The sequence below is a fragment of the Rhinoderma darwinii genome, chromosome 10 (assembly GCF_050947455.1).
Source record: "Rhinoderma darwinii isolate aRhiDar2 chromosome 10, aRhiDar2.hap1, whole genome shotgun sequence".
NCBI lineage: Eukaryota > Metazoa > Chordata > Amphibia > Anura > Rhinodermatidae > Rhinoderma > Rhinoderma darwinii.
This window is the reverse complement of record NC_134696.1, coordinates 33,610,763-33,626,655: the sequence shown is the minus strand read 5'-3', so window position 1 is coordinate 33,626,655 and position 15,893 is coordinate 33,610,763. Positions and strand designations below refer to the sequence as shown.

At 41.5% G+C, this 15,893-nt stretch overlaps 2 long non-coding RNA genes across 5 annotated transcripts in view; one reads left to right on the top strand and one right to left on the bottom strand.

Moving 5' to 3' along the window:
* Window positions 1-15,601, bottom strand: part of LOC142661961 (uncharacterized) — a 158,407-nt gene extending 142,806 nt beyond the window's left edge. Inside the window, exon 1 of the long non-coding RNA XR_012850853.1 lies at window positions 15,379-15,601. This is a non-coding gene — a long non-coding RNA (uncharacterized LOC142661961). The remainder of the gene's footprint in view (window positions 1-15,378) is intronic.
* Window positions 12,006-15,893, top strand: part of LOC142661959 (uncharacterized) — a 69,804-nt gene continuing 65,916 nt past the window's right edge. For 3 of the 4 annotated variants that reach the window (XR_012850850.1, XR_012850849.1, XR_012850852.1), the window contains exon 1: window positions 12,006-12,255. This is a non-coding gene — a long non-coding RNA (uncharacterized LOC142661959). Of the gene's footprint in view, window positions 12,270-15,893 lie in introns of all 4 variants that reach the window. The other variant, XR_012850851.1, reaches the window with a different exon arrangement.

Below are 15,893 nucleotides of genomic sequence, written 5' to 3'. Positions count from 1 at the left end.
ACGTCTGAAAATAGGGCTACAATACGTCGGCAAACATCTGCCCATTCATTTGAATGGGTTTGCCGACGTACTGTGCAGACAACCTGTCATTTACGCGTCGTCGTTTGACAGCTGTCAAACGACGACGCGTAAAAATACAGCCTCGTCAAAAGAAGTGCAGGACACTTCTTTGCAACGTAATTTGAGCCGTTCTTCATTGAACTCAATGAAGAACAGCTCAAAATTTACGGCTGTCAGAGAAGCCTCGCAAAATGGATTTACGTCTGAAACGAGGCAGCTGTTTTCTCCTGAAAACAATCTGTCTTTTCAGACGTAAAAGCCTCTCATCGTGTGCACATACCCTGAAGGGGTTATCTGCTTTGCATGTTCCTTTTGTGTTAGGAAGGTCGCATAAAAATTAGCTGATCAGGGGGGTATCCTGCTGCTCGGACCCTCATTGATCATCTGTAATCTGCTGGAAAATATGGTTGCAGATGTTTAATTTCCCTGCAGTGCCACCACAGGAAAAATGGAGCATTACATGTTGCCCATTAAAATCATTAGGCCACTCATGTAAGGAGCTAGGACCTCCAAAGAGAGACATGGTCTTTGTAGACGCTCTCCACTGCGGCTTATTAATGAAGATCCAGAATTAGGGACCTCCTCATCTTCTATTGACTAAGAATACTCTAATAATGTATAAGGTTTTCTAAACCAGACAACCCCTTTAATGCATTCTGGAGGAGGCCGCGTGAAGAGAGAGAGACAATTTTTTTGTTCCCCGGATGAGATTTTTTTCATCAAATAATCTAAAATACGTATTAAAAACATGATTTTATTATACAGTTAGTCATATTATTAAATGTCAAAGCCATGGAAAACTGTGATTTCTTTAACCTTTTACTATTATTGATTTTTGCATTTACTACAGTCAAACATTTTTAATTTTTTTGTCTCTATGTCAAGAATAGACTGCACTTACAGGATAATTGTGATCTGCTGTTTACATAGTACTCTGAACAGCAGTCATCCTTTTTGTTGCACAGATTTATGACTTGTTCTTGTCAAGAATGGTCCCTCCCAGAAAGGCACAGTCATATGAATTCAAGTTTTCTGTGTGGGTGAGACATGTAGGACACGGATCATGTGCCGTTCTCGGTAATGCTGAGTCACACATAGCTTTCTACACTACCACTTTACAATTAACTCATTTTTTTTATCTAAGCACTGATTTTTCTACTATGATATAAAAATATACAATATTTGCAGCAGCTCCATGGTTTACAGGAAAGAAATCTGACCAACCACTATGGACATAAAAAGTTCAATTATAAATAACTTGCAGGCTATATTGAAAAATAATTTGAAAAAATTATATATATATATATATATACTATATGAACAAAATTATTGGAACACCTACACATTACACCTTTTATGACATCCCATTCTAAATCCATAGGCATTACTTTAGGGTTGGTCACCCGTCCCCTCCCCCCTTTGCAGATAAAATACCTTCCACTATTCTGGGGAGGCTTTCTACAAGATTTTGGAGTGTCTCTGTGGGAATTTTTGCTCATTCACCCAGAAGAGCATTTGTGAGGTCAGGCACTGATGTTGGACGAGAGGGCCCTGGCTCACAATCTCTGTTATAGTTAATCTTAAAGGTGTTGGATGGGGCTCTGCGGGCCAGTCAAGTCCTTCCACACCAAACTCACCCAACCATGTCTTTATGGACCTTGTTTTGTGAACTGGGGCACAGTCATGCTGGAACAGAAAAGGGCCAAGCCCCAAACTGTTCCAAAACTGTTCCAAACTGTTCCAAAAAAGCATACAATTGTCCAAAATGTCTTGAATTGCTGAAGCACTAAGATTTCCCTTTACTGAAACTAAGTGTCCTAGGCCAATCCCTGAAAAAAAAAGTTTGACGTACACGCTAGTCCATAGGCCTCACAGAAGCCAAAAGAGTGTCCTCTTGGCCCCTGTCGGGCTGGTATACGTCAGTATACCTTTTTTTTTTGGAAGATGGAATAGAATATTAGACTACGGTTTTCATCCCGAGGGATCCTGGAAAAAAATCAAGCAAATATGTATTTTGTCTATTTTTAATAATTGTCTTCTTTGCAAAATTTATTAGATTGATGCATATTGATTAAAATGATGAGGGTCCAACTGTTGGGACCTCCAGTACGGGGCCACTCTAAACCAGACAAAAAAACAGATCGCAAATTGCAACATAGTCCCATTCAAGTAAATGTGTTGCAAATCCTACACAGAACTTGGTCGGAAGTGGCGCTGTTTCAGGAAAAAGGGGCCTTGCACTTTACCAAGCAGAACCCCAGAGATTAGAAACTAGTGTTTTTTGTGCATTTCCATAGAATCAGTTCTGTTTCTTGCACACCGTGTTTGCTACGTTTTTTTTATATGTGAAAGCGGTGTGACTTTGGGTGCATAGACAATAAATAATGGTGCACAAGAAAGGTTTTATGGAATAAAAGTCTTAAATCTAAACTTAAATTAGGATTAAAAATAATAAACCTATAGACTACATATGACTAGAAGCAAAATTAATCCTAATCATGTCACAGGACTACCCTGAAGCTGGCAGAGGTCAGTAATTACAAAACACCAGCATACTTCTGAAGCTTATGAGAGAAGAAAGAGGGACAGACATGTTCACTGCCGACTTTCAGATTTGGCTCTACCCTAATATTGCTTATATTCATATATAAATATACCACCTTAGTTCCAACGAGTCCTTGGATAAATAGTGCTGTACACACAATACCCAGAGAATGCCATGCAGTATCATAAAGCACTTATTCACTTCCTGCAGTGTACAAATAGTCAGAGGCGTAACTTGTTGCTCTTGGGCCCCAATGCAAAATCTGCACCAGGGCCCTCAGCTACCGTGTGGCATATATAATACTGCTGTCTCTTTAAAGAGGCTCTGTCACCAGATGATCAAATCCCTATCTCCTATTGAATGTGATGGGCGCTGCAATGTAGATAACAGCAAAGTTTTTTGTTTTTTTTTAAATACTATAATTTTTGCCCAAGTTATGAGCAATTTTATATTTATGCAAATTAGCTTTGCAATGGACAACTGGGCATCATACACTTCTCATCGTTCCCACCCAGCTTCTTTCACTGCAGACACACAGCGTGACGTCACCCACAGGTCCTTCAACCTTGTCATTGGACAAAGAAGATACATCGGCTCCAGGCGTCCAAAAGGTTAATATGCTCGTCTCTAGGGAGTTTGCTATGCTTACCTGCACATGGTGATGATGCTGCAGATTCAACTGTACCCTCTGTCGCCTGGAGCTGATGTGTCTTCTCTCTTCCGACGCCAAGGTTGAAGGACCTGTGGGTGACGTCACGCTGTGTGTCTGCAGTGAAAGAAGCTGGGTGGGAACGATGAGGTCACAATAAAATTGCTCATAACTTGGGCAAAAATGATCGTTTTTCAAAAGAAAAAACTTTGCTGTTATCTACATTGCAGCGCCGATCACCTTCAATAGGAGATAGGGATTTGATAATCTGGTGACAGAGCCTCTTTAAGTATCAATGGGGCTTTCAGGCCCCCTGAGGCACAAGGGCCTAGTTGTGACTGCTACCTCTGCACCCCATATAGCTCACCCCTGCAAATAGTGCAATACCATGCCTAGATACATAGTGAATAATACATTGACAGTGTCTTAAAATTCCATATAAAGTCACACATTATTCACATAAGGCCATACTTTGCCCACATATAATCATATTGTGTCCACACAGCACTAAAAAGTGCCACGAGACTGCCATAATTTGCTCACATGGTACCAATAAGTTCTTACCCAAGCTATACTATACCCACATAGAGCCAAATAATGCTTACACAAAGCTAAACGGTGCCTAGACTGCCACATATTGCCTGCATAGTGCCAAGCAGCACCCATATAGAGACATAAAGTTCTCATATATTGTATAAAGTTGTATGTAATGCCTACATAGTGGCAAAACAGATGCCACAGAGTACCATACTTTTTCCACATATAGCCCTCTAGTGCCCACAAATTGTGACATTGTGCCCACGAAGTGAAAATAAATGCCAAACAGTGAGCAGAGAGTGTCATACTTTGCCGAATTAAGTAGTTAATTATATTGTCCCTTTCATGACTACAGACTTACACTTCCTCAATTATAAAGCAGTCACTACTTATCTCAGTCTCCATGTATCCATGATGTGAATGAGCTCTCCTGTATTGTTGCCCTCTGCTGACAGCAGCTGGTAAAACTAGTAATGTCTCATTGACATTACTAGCCTTTTAATATTCTGTTTTGGGTCTTGGAATAGCAGGGTCTGCCTCTCTGGATTCGAGACACTAAGGCTATGTTCACACAGAGTTTTTTTACGATATTTTTGACGCGGAAAACTCGCCGCAAAACTCGTCAAAAACGGCCCTAAAATGCTTCCCATTGATTTCAATGGGAGGCGGGGGCGGTTTTCTACCGCGAGCGGTAAAACTGCCTCGTGGGAGAAAGAAGGGACATGCCCTATCTTCAGGTGTTTACACCTCTGACCTCTCATTGACTTCAATGGGAGGCAGAGAAAGCGTATTTCGCTGTGTTTTATGCCCGCGGCGGTCAATGGCCGCGGGTGAAAAACGCAGCGGAAATCGGCATGCAGGGAGAGGAAAATCTGCCTCAAACTTCCAAACGGAATTTTGAGGCAGAAATTCCGCCTGCAAAAAACTCTGTGTGAACATAGCCTTATAGGGTATGTTCACACGCTTAACCAAAAATTTCTGAAAATACCGAGCTGTTTTCAGAGAAAACAGCCTCTGATTTTCAGGCGTTTTTGAAGCTGAAAATGAAACTTCTTTTAATTTGGAGCTTCTTTTCAGGCGTTTTTTGAGGCGTTTTTCATAGTGTTCAATGGAAAATCATCTCCCAAAAAACGCCTCAAGAAGTGACATGCTACTTCTTTGTACAGAGCGTCTTTTTACGCTCCGTTTTTTAAAACAGCGGCGTAAAAAGATGCCCGTATGAATTAAATGCTGTTTTTCCTATTGATTTCAATGGGCAGATGTTTGTAGGCGTTCAGCTTCCGTTTTTGTAAACGCCCCGAAATACGCCAGAGAACTCTGCGTGTGAACATACCCTTAGGAGGGATGCATTTGGTACGTTATAATAACTCCTAGGCCATAGGCGTAGCTAGGTTCTCCAGCACCCGGGGCAAAGATTCAGTTTGGCGCCCCCCCCCCCCCCCGCCCAACCTCTTTCCCGACATCTCCTTCCCCCTCGCCGTGTTTGTTTTCTCTACCAATCAATGATGTGTCATTTCTTTTCCCCATTTCTTTTTATGTAACTCGATCATAAAAACATTTGTACATTTTACAAACAATATAGTTCTATACACAACACCAGAACCAAGCTCAGTGCATATATACAGTACCAGAACCAAGCTCAGTACATAAATACAGCCTCAGAACCAAGTTCAATACATATATACAGCACCAGCACAAATACAGCTCAACTTAGTGCAACCCCTGACGTATAGGTTCAAACTAAATTGTTTCCAGCTCCCAGCATGGCCCGAACAATGGTAAGGATATGCTGGGAGTTGCTGTTTCACAAAAAATAAATCATATCATAATCATACCACCCATCATCTCGCTGCAGATCATACAGTGACTACAGTACTGATTAGAGGCAGAATGACTCACCGGTGACGTCTCAGATTCTAGTTCTTTTTCTCCATCCGGTCCAGACCTCTATGATGACTTCTCCCGGTCACAGACCATTTCTGCAGTTTGCCGCTCAGATGTCTTCAGCTTCTCACTTTTCCAACATTTCTACACCTATAAATAAAGATAAAGTTCTCATTATACCACACACTACGCCCCTAAATATAATAGCGCCATACACTGCACCTCTAATTATAATAGCACCATACACCGTGTCGCACACACACACACACACTGTGCCCCCTGTAGATAGTGCCTGCCATAGAGCCCCCTGTAGATAGTGCCCCCATAGAGCCCCCTGTAGATAATGCCCCCATAGAGCCCCCTGTAGATAGTGCCCCTATATAGCCCTCCCCTGTATATAGTGTCCCACAAATAGCTCCCCCTATAGTGCTCTACAGATAGCCCACCCCTGTATACAGCCCCCGTGTAGATATAGCCCACCCCTGTATATAGTGCTCCACAGATAGCCCACCCCTGTATATAGCCCCCCCTGTAGATATAGCCCACCCCTGTATATGGTGCTCCATAGATCGCCCAGCCCTCTATATAGCCCCCCAGTAGATATAGCCCACCCCTGTATATAGCCCCCCTTTAGATATAGCCCACCCCTGTGTATAGTGCTCCACATATAGTCCACCCCTGTATATAGTGCTCCACAGATAGCCCACCCCTGTATACAGCCCCCCTGTAGATATAGCCCACCCCTGTATATGGTGCTCCATAGATAGCCTACCCCAGTATATAGCCCCCCTGTAGACAGACCCCCCGCGTAGATAAATTCCCCCCATGTAGATAAAGCCCTCCCGTGTAGATAAAGCCACCCCCGTAGATAAAGTCCCCCGTAGATAAAGACTCCCTTGTAGATAAAGCCCCCCGTGTAGCTAAAGCCCCCCCCCCCCCGTGTAGATAAAGTCCCCCTTGTAGATAAAGCCCCCCCCTGTAGATACAGCCACACACTTTTTTATTACAATAATAAAAAAAAACTATTCAAACTCACCTTAATCCCGTTCCCACGCCGGCCGGCAGCCATGAAGACCTGCTCTCTTCTGCGCAGGTCTCCTGGGGGTTGAACGAAGCGTCTATGAAAGGCGCTGATTGGCTGGGCAGAATGACTTTGCCTGTCATTCAGCGCCATTCAGCGACGGAAGCGCGACTTGTACAAAAGAGCTGAATGGACGGGCACGGAACGTACCCGGCCATTCATTGCTTCTAATTGTACCTGTGTGCTATAGACATAGGTACAATTATAGTGCAGGAGGAGGTGGCGCTGGCGCTCCCCTCTAAGTTGCACCCGGGGCACTTGCCCCGCCTGCCCCCCCCCCTAGCTACGCCCCTGCCTAGGCCACCAGGATACTATTGTTAAACCCTAAACCCCTATAGAACACTAAGAATAATACAATGTATCCCTAATCACTTTAGACTATCAAAAATACTATTATTAATCTCAAAAGAAGAGTTTTGTAGAAGGATTTTAAGAGATATTAAATATAATGTAGTAGTAAAAAGAGAATAAGTCGGCACCGCTGCAATAAATAGTTCTCCGGACGTTTGGCAGGTCACTGCCTAGGTAGCATACACACTGACCCAGTGTATGTCAAGGGAGGTGCTGGCTCAGCAAGAAAAATTCATATGTATCACAATGTGAAGAAAGAAATAGAGCCGCACTCACCCAGTCTGACGTTTTCATATGTTTAATAGCTCAAAATGAAGTGGGTGAGAGACGGAGTAGTACACAGATTCACAGGCCTGGGACACATTAATTAAAAAAAAATCATAATGATGCTCATATGTTAAAAAGCTGTAGGGTTAACAGTTCTTCCACTATATTGTATTGAGCTACAGGATCTATGTAAAGCTGGACACGTACATAGTTTCTATTGGCTGCTCACTTGTAAGGCACCAAGTAGTATTAGTCTGTGCCCAGGATTTTTTGGCAGTGTGCACTAGGGATAGGCAAAAACAGGAGCTGTACATGATACACAAGCAATCTATTCTGGGCAGGCATGCACGTTTTGAATTTATTTACATGGCAATGATTAAGCAGCAGGCTGGAGATGTTTGAGTTTGAAGACTTCCCTTGTGATAGATGTTTGTTGTCTGGATGATGCTCAAATTAAAGGGACTGTATCACCAGAAAATGACATATTATATTTATTATAAATATATTTAATAAACAGTTTTGGTGTTTTTATTTTTTATGTGACTGTCCGTGTACATTTTTTTTTAAAATATTATGTTTTCACACTGGCTACTAGAGCAGTCACAATAGAATGATTCTTATTGTTTTCCGAAGCTCACTTGTCAGCTTTGCTGTATAGACAGGGAAAATATCAGCAGAGTCATCTCATTATTATTAGACAGTGGGCAAGTTAATGACAGCTCCTTTGTACTGCTGGGGGCCTTGAAAAGGCGGTATAGTAAAGGTTCTTTTACATAGACCATTGATCGGGTGAACGAGCATTTGTACGAACATTCGTTCCCAAACGTTGCCCTGCAATCAGCCGATGAACGAGCAAACGTTAGTTCGTCGACTGTTCGGATCTTTAATGAGAAAAATAGTCGCTAGTTTGCAGCAGATATCACCCTGTGTAAACAGGGGATGTGCTGTCCACAAGATGTGAAATGTATGGGGACGAACGATCGTATTAACAATCGTGCCTCTCCATACTTGCAGTCATTGCTTCATTTGAATGGAGAAAACGATCACCGATTTACATGCTGTACTGTCGATCAGCGCTCGTTTAACAGGCAGAATATCTGCCCATCTAAAAGGACCTTTAGACTTTACAACACAGTGGCTCATAGGGCAGCACAGTGGCTCAGTGGTTAGCACTGTTGCCTTGCAGCACTGGGGTCCAGGGTTCAAATCCAACCAAGGACCCATCTGCATGTAGTTTGTGTGTTCTCCTCGTGTTTGTGTGGGGGTACTCCATTTGAAATCAATGCATCTCAGCCTTTATAATAAACCAGAGGTTTCCATTTGTGTCAGTCAGGGTTCAGTTCTGACAGAATGTCTGCATGAAGCCCTGACGCAGATGTGAACGAAGCCTTAGTACGATTTTGGAGGGGGATGAACACCGTTACCAGACGATGAATTTAAACCCTGACATCTGCCACCTCATTTGAATGCTGCAGTAAATCGAAATATTGTATTGAAGGTGAGAAGTTTATCCCATTATTTATTACCACTGCAGCATAAAGTAGGTATTGTCTCTGAAAATATTATTGATATTGACTTTGCAGTTCTTTAACTTCAGTATCATAAAATATCTTTAGGATGGGTAAAAATTAGCAGGATCATTTCCCTTAGACTCTGCCAGGAAAAGGTAAAATGTAACTCACACTACAGTAATGAAACTATAGCTTGTGCTACAGAGATTTCTATAGGGAATCTTAATTCCCTGCGGCTTATTTGCTCTATACTTGGTATATCCCTGCTTACAGCAGTAGCGATACTGCCAATAAGTACATTGGAAATTTTGTGGCCTTAAAGGGCTTGTAGTAAATACAAGAAATGTCATGTCAGAAAAAAGAAAATACACTTGTGCATAATGTGCACGGGAAATGTTTGTTCTTGTTATTTTACAAGCATTTTACTCACAGTTTTTTCTGTAGCAGCCATGTGTAAAGCTCTGTGCCCAAACACTGAATTAGACCTTATGTAAAACCGTATTACAGATCCGTGTTGTACGGACCCATAATACTTCACCCTTAACCTGTTATGGGTCTATACTGTCTTTGTTTGTGCCTCTAATTTCATATGGACGCACCATGGTCATAGCTATACGTGTCGCAGAAGTAGCAGAGGGGTGAAAAAGGCCCCTCTGTCATTTATTTTCTCGTAGAAACATTGCTGCTAAGAGAGAATATGGTGGCTCACTGATGTCACTCATCATTCAACTTCACATACAAGCATTCCTTAGTCAAAAAAAACAAAAAAAAACAAAAACATTTCTAGTCTGGCTGACATATAAGGCCTAACAAACATTTGATCATTGATACGTCATCATAGACAAAGTCAAAATGTTTCTGCACAGTGAGAAGGATGAGGGGGGAAGAGTACTCTAGCTGTGATGGAGACCTGAGAAAGGTGGAAAGACCCTCTGGGTGTCTGGGTGACAGAAAAGGCAGCTCCATGAGAGCTAATATGGCTGTTGGACAGCTACTTAGTCTCTCAGAAACTGAAGACCATTACCATTTTTGTCTGAAGGTACACTTTAAATATTTCACATCATTCTCACTTCATTAATGGTAGATAACCCTGTGCAACATGAAAACTGGTTGAAAGATAAGTCCATGAAAGATGATTTCAAGCTGAATGAAGACTAGCCAATTACTATGTGGGAGTTCCTATAAAGCCGAATGCCATGTAATCACATACATTGTTTAATGCAGCTCAGATTTCCTTACAAAACATATATATTAAAAATATATGTATTGCCTCAGGCATCTACAATGCATCTCGCCCTTTATAATATATTTTCTATTATATATTATGACACATAACACAAACTGTGACTCAAAAATTATCTACAATATTAAATTATCCATTTTACAAGCCTGTGATTATGAGATGAGTGTTACCTCACATAGTTTGTATCTCTAGGCAACCACCAACCCTGACTCGAATTCTCCGTCTTCCTCCCCCTGATCCTACTGTTTTTTTCATTCAAACAAACACAAGGTCACTGCAGGTAAAACTCTTGAGAAGATGCAAAAACTTAGGGAGTTAAATCACCTACAGATCCTATGTGTTCAGATTCTCCTATAATGACGACTCTTGGTCTATTGCCCACATACAAACTTTTCAAAGCTAAAAACAAGTTTTGCTGCCAGTCATTTTATCTTCCCTGAAAGGGAGTTGAGCTTTGGTTCAGTAATCATGTGAGGAAATTATGGCTACATAAAGTTGTTTGCACTTGTAAAATCAGCACGTATATATATATATATATATATATATATATATACAGAAAATTGTCTATGAACATTTTCTCTTACATCTAATGAGCAGATGTTGGCCACTTTAAAAACTATGTTTAAAATTGAGGTTATACATATTTTTCTAGAAGTTATGCTATCTTGAACAACATTTGCAGGGCTAAGCCACCCCCAGCAAGCACCAAGCACTGTGGCCCTTTTGTTCTGCTGATCAGGAGGTCCCGGAAGGTCAAGCTTCCACCAATCACACATTAATGGCCCATCCAGAGTATAGACCATCAATGGATGTGCCTTTAAAGGGGTATTCTCATCTCAAATTTTGATGGCACATCCACAGAATATTCCATAAATGTCTGATAGAATGGGATCCTATCTCCCCCTTACACCCGTCCTACCTTGTCCCATTATCACTGTTCTCCAGCCATGAGGTTACGTGGTGGCCAGAAGTACAGAAACAGTCAAGCTCACTACGCTAATATTTTTAGGATTGCATTCAGCAGCAAATGGACAAAGACATAAAATCAGCGTAATGTTTCTTTAAAGGGTTTTGTCCTCCATAAGCATTAATGCCATTTTGATTATGCATGCCATCAATAAGGGACCAACCAATAGGACAGTCTAAAATGAAGAAACTGTAATAATGGCTTTCCTGATCCAGCACTCTGTTGGGAGTTGTTTCAGGAAAAAGCAAATGACGCCACAGAACTTTACTGCAACATCTGTCTCATTCATTCACGGCATTGGTTAGGGTCCCAGAAGTCAGACCCCATCAATTAGACATTGATGGCATGTCTAATTGGCATTCCATCAGTTCATAGGTTAATTTATTTGACTAAATCTTAAGTACAGTCAAGGTTCAAGCAAGCATTGACTCGTTCATGTAACCACCATTCCTAGGAGACGCAGCCAGCTCATGTCAATTTTCCACTCAAGGCATCAAATATTATCTAGGCCAGTGAAGTCACAGACTGGCAGTGTAAGGCTTGTCCAGTTAAAATGTAATCCTATTGATTTTCCCTGAATAAACATCACCACTTCCTTATTGGAGAGTCGGAGTAGCCTCCCAGGTGTGTCTCACAGAGCGGCAATAGTAGTCAGCAACTCCCGGCCATTATTCTTATCACCTGATACTGAATGAGATCATGTGCCATGAGAGGGGATTTTCCCAATTAATCAATGCACGTCTATATTTTGTGACGTCATAAGTGTCATTGGGAATATTACAGTTTTTATGTTTGCTCTTTAACCATTTTTAGAAATAAAAAGAAGGGAATGATTATGACGTATCTGTTAAAGTATCCAATTAATTTCTATGGGATTAAAACTGCAAAACTGCAAAACAATCACAAAACGCATCAGTTACATCATCCACTAAGCCAGTCCCTCATATGGTCACGGCTGATTGAAAGTCAGAGAAAGGGGACTGGCTTAGCTGATGAATTGACCAAGGCAGCCAGCCCGTGCCTTCATACACGTCACCGACACAAAGAGAGGAGGGGGGAGCTCCTTCCTCCGGAGCCTGTGTTGACGCGTCACAGCAACAACGGCATCTCCGAACTTCCGGATCCACGCTGTGAAGACTGAAACCCTGCAATCCGTGCAGGTTTGAAAAATAAAGTATATTAGAAGGTTTCTTTATTTTACAAAAGCAAAATAATAAATAGTTTTTCTTTTTGTTGGATATCCCCTTTAAGCTTACTCTAGTGGTGGCTGCAGGCAGACCGAATTTTATGTGTCAGATCACCTTACGGTTCACAGGTTATTGGAGAATATCATATCAGTTAAGGAAGGGGAAACTAAAGGGATTTTTACACTGGCAGATTATCGTGCAGATGAGCGTTCATAGAACGCTCGTTGTCTATAATTGCCCAGTGTAATCAGGGGAACGATCAGCAGATGAACGAGCAAACACTCGATTATCTGCTGGTCGTATCATTTTAAAAAAGTAAAAGATTATCATTGTCGGCAGCGCATCTCCCTGTGTAAACGGTCTGCCGACATGATAATAATGTATGGGGACGAGCGATCGTAGTAACGACAGCTCGTTCCCATCCATAGGTCTGTGTGACAGGAGCAAACGAGCTCCGATCAACGATGACTCGTTGATCGGCACTCGCTGCACCAGCCGAATATCGGCCGGTGTAAAAGGCCCTTAACTCTTTATTAACCATGGTTTGGGTATCTAGATTTTGCCCATGTTGATTGAAGCTGCATATTTATTTAGAATATTTTGCATTACATTAGTTATTTTAGTGTTTTAAATTATGTTTAATGGGGTCACTAATGAATTTGGCTTTGGACTAAACCAGGGAGCAGATTCTAAGGGATTGTGCGAGATTCACCCTTAACCCCCACAAGAAGGTATGGGCTTTCCTATAGAGAATCCCCAGTTTGCTGAGTAGTCTCCATTAGAAACAGCTGGCGCATATATGGACTGTAGACACAAAGACACGGTACAAAGACGGCAGGCAGGAGACATAGTCAGACGAAGTACAGGTCGAAGTAGGTGCATTTCCGTTGTTAACGGTAAACAGGCAGAGGTCAGGATAGGCAGCAGGCAGAAAGACGTGGCTAAATATACAAGCCGGGCCGGTAACAGATGGAGTAGGAATTAACACCTTTGCAGACTTGAGGAACCTAATAAACCTTATTGCTCAAGCAAGAAGAAATGGAGGAAGGGTCCTTAAGAATTCTGGGGTACTTTGGCATTGGCTGAAGTCAGCAACATTTGGTCATTAAAGAGGGCGGGAGCCCAACCCATAGTCAGAGTGGCGCGATGCAGGGGGAAAGAGGGGGCTGAAGGGAGGTCGCCGGCCACCTCGGAATTTGAGTCAGCGTGTTGTTGCAAACAGGCTTTAATATCACCAATATCTATCTATCTATCTATCTATCTATCTATCTATCTATCTATCTATCTATCTATCATCTATCTATCTATCTATCTATCTATCTATCTATCTATCTATCTATCTATCTATCTATCTATCTATCTATCTATCTATCTATCATCTATCTATCATACTACAGATTTGGAATCCAAGCTTTAGGCTGGGACTGTCTTGTAATGTGCTCTCCCATGCAATTTTACATGCAATTTTTATAGAACCCTATTTTTTACAATCTCAGTATCACAGTCGCATTAAATCACATGTACTCATGCAATTTCAAGCAATGCCATAGGAATACAGTATGCATGATCCTATTAGTACAATATTCCCACATTATTTATCGCTGTGGAGCTCTAATCTTAGAGGTCAAATCTAAGGCCCCATGCACATGGCCGTACCCGTATTCACAGGCCTCTCTCTCTCTCTCTCTCTCTCTCTCCAACTGCTGCTCGGTTCCCCCATAGATTATAGCTCACCACTGGGTTTCCAGCTTCAGGACAGCCTGTGATTAGCTTATCATCGGGGGATATGGTTTCCCTAGAAAATACTTATGACATGACATAAAAGTCATCACGGTGGGGGTACAGCAGCTGGCACTTCCACAATCATAATCTCGTACCAGTCCTTGTAACAGAAAGTAAGCTCCTCTTCAATGAAATGTATGGAAGTAACTCAAACGTTGTAAACTTCTATCACTTTCAGCTATTTCAGGTGAAGGAAGCAATGCCATGACATGGTTAAAATTCCACTTCTATAAATGATCTTCCTGTTCAGTTCCAAGGCACACGTGAAATACACCGAACATTTCTATATTGTAATTACTGAACATTTATTCAATGTTGCAAATGTACAAATCTATGACACAGCATGTATCTAATGTCATTTCACTTTTAAGTGGTGACTGCATACAAGTCCAAAAATAGCAATTATCATCTGTAAATATAATAATAAAGTTCAAGGTGACCTTCCATTATTGAATTACTTTAGGCCTGACGTAAGGTTTATAAAATCTCAGGGTATAGAGGCAATTAAATCAGCATGCAATATAAAATAAAGTCACATATATACACTAGAGTGGGAGTATACACATTCATTTTATGCAGGCCTGCTGGGAAAATAAACTCACAATATGGTGGGATATGTTGCAGACCGGTGATTCTCAATGTTCCTCAGCCTAGTACTACTAAAACAAATTATATCAAAGTACCCCCAAACTGGGGCATAGGTTTAAAGGTGCAGAGGTAGCAGTTGCATACGGGTCCTGGTGCATCAGGGGCCCATATAAGAAGTCACCAGTTTGCATTGCGGCGCAGGAGCTTTAAGTTACGTCCTGTTTACTACAAAGCTAAAATCATAAAATGTGCTGCATATATAAATCATAGTAAAGGAAAGTGTGAGTACCCCCTAGAAACATGGCATGTGCCCCTTGACATACATGTACCATAGGTTGAGATTATAGGCTGTAGACAGCTTTTTGTATATAGTGCAAGTATATGCACTAAAAAACTGATCACTATGGTGCTGTACACTGCCGTAGAACAACAGGGGGTCCGAGTGTTACATTCAAAATACATATAGTTAAACACAGGTACAGTATGACCACCTAAATAATGCTTAAATGTATGAGCCCAAAATCCTGGCAATCTCATCATAAATGGCGTGTTCAGGACTCTCAGTGATTAACTTGCGACACATCAATACACGAGGCTCAGTGTATACTACCACACGGCCTACGTGGCGATATAAAGCCCAGCCATCTGATATGAGCTACTTTATCAGCAGTTACTTAACTCTTTCTGTTGGTATAATAGGTATTGATGATATTATATAAAGATTACCTTATTTTCAGTAGAATTCCACTGCATCAGAGGGTTAAACGTATCCCCAGGAGGTGATTGAATCCATTGTGAGGCCTAATTTCCATAAATTGATAGTAGGATTCTCTCAGCAAGTTTTGGAGTAGTGGCTGTTTCGCTAGAAATGAGCTGTTTTTCAGCGAGAGTTTGTCAGCGTCTGTTATCTCTCGCCTTGGCTGGGTTATGGATTGTTGGTGAAAATCTTTGCCTGGTACAGTAGTGTTTTCTCTTTGCTTTCCAGGCCAGGAATTTTTCATTGAATAATTTTTAACTAAGGCTTTGGGAGGGGAGTCGGGGTCTTCCTAGATTATTCACCGCTTAGTCATGTAGAGAGAACGCTTAAAAGCTCCTTTTTTATGTTTCAAGTAACAAGTAAATAAAGCTTCTGGATATAGTTTATCAGCCCCTGGAGAGGTTATCTGATGCAGATATCAGAACTGTGCAGGCCCCACACAGGTAATCAATGGGGACATTTTAAGTTCCCTACTTGTTGCTGG